Source organism: Mandrillus leucophaeus, unplaced genomic scaffold (genome assembly GCF_000951045.1).
Source record: "Mandrillus leucophaeus isolate KB7577 unplaced genomic scaffold, Mleu.le_1.0 Scaffold317, whole genome shotgun sequence".
In the NCBI taxonomy this organism is placed as follows: Eukaryota; Metazoa; Chordata; class Mammalia; order Primates; family Cercopithecidae; genus Mandrillus; species Mandrillus leucophaeus.
The window spans coordinates 352,767-358,441 of NW_012103332.1; the positions used below are offsets into that span (position 1 = coordinate 352,767).

General features: G+C 51.6%; 1 long non-coding RNA gene across 1 annotated transcript in view; it reads right to left on the reverse strand.

Annotated features, from left to right (window-relative positions):
• Nucleotides 1–3,164, reverse strand: part of LOC105545046 — a 75,856-nt gene extending 72,692 nt beyond the window's left edge. Inside the window, exon 1 of the long non-coding RNA XR_001006858.1 lies at nt 2,813–3,164. This is a non-coding gene — a long non-coding RNA (uncharacterized LOC105545046). The remainder of the gene's footprint in view (nt 1–2,812) is intronic.
• Nucleotides 3,165–5,675: the final 2,511 nt, after the last annotated feature.

Below are 5,675 nucleotides of genomic sequence, written 5' to 3' on the forward strand. Positions count from 1 at the left end.
GGCGTGCTTGGTTCACACACGAGGTAGGTGGGGCGTTCTGAGGCACTAACATCCTAAGAGCAGCCCACAGATAATGGATAAACACCCAGGTTCCTCACCCCACAGTGGAGCAGCTCTGAGGTGTGTTCCATGTACTCCTGCAGAGGCTCCTGGGGGATCAAGCCTGGTTGCCCTCGGTGAAGACCTGCCCATCTTCCCACTTGAATGAATTTACCTCCCTTCCTTTCTCACTTCTTGGTCCTGACCCCTGACTCCTGGGTCATCACCAAATAAATTACTTTAATCAAATCTATGTATTGGGATCTGCTTTGGGGGAATGCAATCTAATTATTGGCCACACTATTATTGTCCCTCTTTGATGGATGGGGTAGCCAGGTTTGGGGGTGTATTAGTCTGTTTTCACAGTGCTACAAAGAACTGCCCGAGACTGGATAATTTATAAAGGAAAGAGGTTTAATTGACTCACAGTTTAACATGGCTGGGGAGGCCACAGAAAACTTACAATCATGGCAGAAGGCTAAGGGGAAGCAGGCACCTTCTTCACAAGGCAGCAGTAGAGAGAAGAGCGAAAGGGGAACTTCCAAACACTTATAAAACCATCAGATCTTGTGAGAACTCACTGACTCTCAGGAGAACAGCATGGGAGAAACCGCCCCCGTGATCCAATTACCCCCATCCCACTTGGAATGTCAAGTGATTTCTCTGAGGCTACATGGCTAGGAAGTGGCAAAACCAGGAAGGAACTGGAGCTCATGTCCGCATCTACATCATGATTGGCCCGAGACTCTAGCACCCTCAACCCCCAAGCTTTCTACGTGGTATTGGCGTGACAGCTCACTGCTGGAGAAACCAATCCTGGAGGAAATTCTGCCATGAACAGTGATGAATGACTTTCATAAACATGAATCAGTTTCTGAGAAGGTGTCCTCTTGCCTGGGGTCCTACTTCAGATGGCCAAGTCAGAAGGACATAACCCCACTACCGGGAAATCCAGGCCAGGTCAGATTCCATAGCTTGTTTCAAAATGTGAAAGCCCCAGTCTGCTGGCGTGGTCTCGGAGGTGGAGGGAGCCGCAGCCTCCGAGTAGATCCCAACCCAGCATTCCATGGCCGTATCGTTTGGAAAGAAACTTTCACCAAACCTGATGGGAACCTTTCCTCCAGGGCTGCTAGGACAGGAAATGGGGTATGCAAGATCTGGAAGGTGGAAGCTGGCCACATCCCCCAAATGAGCAGATCCAAAACACTTACTTATACATCAGGAAAACCAGGGTCCAGAGATGGTGAGTGACTCAAACAAGGTCCATCCCTTCATGAACTAGAGGAAGCCACGGCTCAGATCCACAAGTCCCAGCTCTCTGCTCACTTCCTTTTCCTCTTCACCATTTTACATTTAATAGGAAATTTGTTATTTCTCATGTTTGAGCCCGTTTTGTCTCCACAGCCCTCATCTTCCCTATGAGCATGATAGAGAAAAATTATTCTCTGTTTCCTAGGAGAGAAATCCAAGGCTTGGAGCCACTTGGATGGTCACTCAGGGCCATCAGCATCTACTAGCCAGGAAGAGGCTGGGACATTCGGGAGACAATGGAGAGAAGGAAAGAGAAGCAAGAGGGCTGGGGCTCCCAGCAGTATCATTACAGGGTCCCAAGGCGCAGCAGTCTTTCGGGGAGAAAAATCTGTCGGACTTGGACAAATCAGCTGCACAGTGTTAATCTTCCAGAGGCTGAACTCTCTCCCCATTTCCGGGAATCTAATCTTTGGATAACTTTTAAAAAATGAATCCTGAATAATTTTAGATGTTTGTAAGGATCTGGGTATATCACCACCTCTCCCCACATCCCCTACCCACCTCACTTCCATGCCTCCCTGCAGATGTACATGCAGTAGGGGACTCAAAACAGAAAGCTGTCAAAGGATTTCATTAACTGAAATATGATGGTAACTTTCTCAGGTCTTTCCAGGCGTGATGGCTCACACCTGTAACCCCAGAACTTTGGGAGGCCCAGGCAGTTGGATCACCTGAGGTCAGGAGTTTGAGACCAGCCTAGGCAACATAATGAAACCCCATCTCTACTAAAAATACAAAATTAGCTGGGCGTGGTGGTGCGTGCCTGTATTCCCAGCTGTCTGGGAGGCTGAGGCAGGAGAATCGCCCAAACTCAGAACACGGAGGCTGCAGTGAGCTGAAATCCCGCCATTGCACTCCAGATGGGCAACAAGAGCAAAACTCCATCTCAAAACAAAACAAAACAAAAACAAAAACAAAAAAAACACTTTCTCAGGTCTCTTCCCAATTCCATCTCTCTCTCCTACCATGAGACTACAGGGTAATTGGAGCATTCATAAACCTCCTGAGTGTACCCAAGGAGACCATGGTCAATGTTCTTGATAGTTTGAGGTTTTCAGCCGGCAACTGAGCAGGTTGGCTTGGGGTCTTCTCAGAGTCCTGGGGTCCTCAAATAGAAAACAAGGCCTGACAAGGTCTGGGACAAAGATTAGGGGTGTGGAAGAACATGGAAGCTTTGCTCTCCTAATTGCCAAGCCAGCGTTTTCCCCACCTCCTGTTAGTCCTTCATTTAGTCTTTCAAAAAGTGTGGGAGGTTGCCCCCACGAGCCTGCCCCAGTGGCTGTCTACTGTGCAGGAGCTCCTATGTGGGAGGAAATTGGAGGTGAGCACGGAGCAATGGGGTGGGCCATTGTGGGATGTGGATGTCTACCTCTCCATGGGGCACAGGAGTCCACCTGGTTGGGGAGGTGAGATTAGGAAGGCTTCACAGAGGAGGCGATTTGAGCTGAGGACTGTCACTGACCTGCGTGGATGGAAGACCACAATCTCATCCTGCCATCTCCTGCCACAAGAAAAAGTGCCAGGTGAAGAAGATGGGGAAAGGTATTCAAGACTAGGGGAATGTGAGGGTGATCTGGCTGTGACATCTGTCACCCCACTGATGGCCAAAGTTGATTCGGCTGATCTGGCTGGCTGGGCAGGTGTCCCCTTCCTCCCTCACCACTCTGTGCGCGTCGCTCCCAAAGCTGCACTTAAGACCATCTCCGACAGAGAGGACTGGTCTTCAGCCAAGGGTATATAAGTAGCTGTGCACCCCTGCTAGGGCCTCCAAAGAAGCTCTCAAGGTGTTGAAGGCTGAGGGAACCTAGTGAGCAAAGACACAGAGGCACATGCTTGGTGGGGCCTAGAATGTTCTAGAGTGCTAGAAACTGGAACATTCTAGGACTCTAGAGCCTAGAATATTAAGAAAATCTTGGTGAGGGAGGAGACAGAGAGGATGGGAAGGAGCAGGTAGACCCTCAAGAGAACGTGGATGCCCGCCAACTGTGGCTGGTGTGAATGTGTGAATGGGGTGACAGATGGGGAGGTGTGGGGGAGGAGAAAGGGACACAGGAGAGACTGAGGCACCCAGGGTGGCTAAGGCGTGTGGGGCAGCTGTTATGTGCCAGCACTGTTTTGGGTATTCTCTATATACACTCTCACTCGGTCCTCCCAGGATCCCCCAATATCTCGTTTAATAGATGGGGACCCTGGGCCATGGAGAAGATCATGAATGCACCCAGGATGCCATGGCTCAGAGCTGACAACTGAACTAAAGAGGGGCCAGATGCCCTGCAGGCTGTCACCTCAGGCCCATCCTGCCCTTCATCCCTGCCCAGGTTTGACCCAGCCCAGAATGAACACGCTCCTCACTTGCTTCCCAAACTCCTATCAACATCTGACAACAACAGCAAGAGGGCCCAGAGGATCTGCTGCATGCTGCGGGCGTCGCCAAGTTCTTAATGTTACCCAGCTGTGCAGAGAGGTTGGCCGGCAGCCTGGCCTGGGCAACCGGCGGCGCCATGATTCACATGGGCTGAACGGTACCGAGTGAGTCACCGGCGTCTCCCACAGCCAAGCCAGCCACTGGACTGTGAGCTGCATGTGGGCATGGAGTGTGCTCTCTGGATGCCTGGCCTGCAGTGAGTTCTTGGTGCTACTGCTATTGGGCTCCCTCAGCCTGTTCTATTGCATCCGCTTGCTTTGACCACTGGGCCTTTGTGCCCTCTGAGAGCTTCCCACTGTGGGTGTGCTTGGTGTGTCCTCTCTGGACAGCTGAGTGGCAAGTGGTAGGCACAACTGTGTCCAGGAACTCAAGGTTGCTTCCAAGGAAGTAAAGTCAGGCAAAGCCACCCTGGTAGTTGGATCCTCAAGATAATTTATTTACCCAGAATTCTGGGACACCAGGGCCCAGCTAATGAAACCATCCTCTTTAGTAAGATGGGCTCCAAGGTAACCAGGCAAAGGGAACTGAGGCCCCACTTCCCTACCCCCCACACACCTGACAGCCTGTCCTTCACCGCACTAGCCTGCTGGCCCCTGGGATGTTTTGCACATCACTTAAAGTGGGGCTCCAGTAGTCTTTCCCTGGGTTCCCATCTGCACAGGGAGACAGGCAGAGATGCACAGGGGAGAAAAGAGGAAAAAATCCCAGTCCAGGCACTAAACCAAGACGGCCCCTGTTCAGCCACAAAGAGCCACTCGGAAGATCCATGCTCCAGGGCATGGACCTATTATGGCCCAGCCCTCAGCCCCTGGCTCTGCAGCCTGCTGGGCTCAGAGGACTAGGGAAGTCTGAGGAGGGCCTGGGAATTGAGAGCCCAAGAATAGCTGAGAATGGTGAAGCTGGCACTTGCACTGAGTATTACAAGGTAATAGGAGTTTGCTTTCGTGGGGGTGGGGGCGAGGGTGTGAGGAGGGCATATGCAGAGGCTGGTGGGTAGGCAGCAGCGATCATTCTGTTGTGCAGGTAAGGACAGAGGGCATCTAGATTCTGGGACAGGGTGGAAACTCAGTAGCCTTAGGCACAGGGTAATAGCGTGCACAGTCTCAATAGCAAGGCATGAAGGTCTTCTACAGCATGGGCCACCAGGCAGGAAGAAGCCCAACTAGGCAGGCCAAGGAGTGGGAGGTGTGATATGGCTGCAGACCCAGGTCCCAGGGAGTACCTAGAGAGAGCCCTTTGTGCAATCCCAGCCCTCTCCCTCCTTGTCTGGTAGCAGTCCCTGTCTCTCTGCTCACAGAGGCGTGTGTGAGATCTCCTGGCTGCCTGGTGCCTCATCTCTTAGACCACAGTCCTGGGCCCAAGGGGGAGCTCGTACCCCAGGTGAGCCAACCACATCCTTCCAAAGGATTTTCCAGGGGAGAGCAGGAGACAGAAGACCTTTTCCTCTTGAATCAGACATGGCTCCAGGGGCATGTCTCCCCAGTTAACTGTAGCAGAAGAAAACTAAGCCACAGTGTGCAAAGAGAAGCAGGTACCCTTGTGAAGAAAATGTCACTCTGTGCTTCTGGCTTTGCTGGCCCTTCTGCAATGTCCACTTCATGCTCCTTTTCCATCTTTGAGGACTTGAGCCAATAGATGTTCCTCTTGGACTTAAGCTGGTTACATTTGGCTTCTGGCATCTGCAACCGAAGGCACGCAACAACCCACTGAGATCCCGCCCTTGAAGGATGTGACATTGTTGTCCTCATCCAGGCCACTCCCAGGGTCTGGTGCCATGTTTGTTGATTGTTTTTCTGCCTCCTCTAACCCCTAGATTGTAAACTTAGAAGGCCAAAGCCTTACCCATTGGAGGCCTAGGGGAAGTGTTTCTTGCATTATTAACTAATCTAGGTTTTATGGC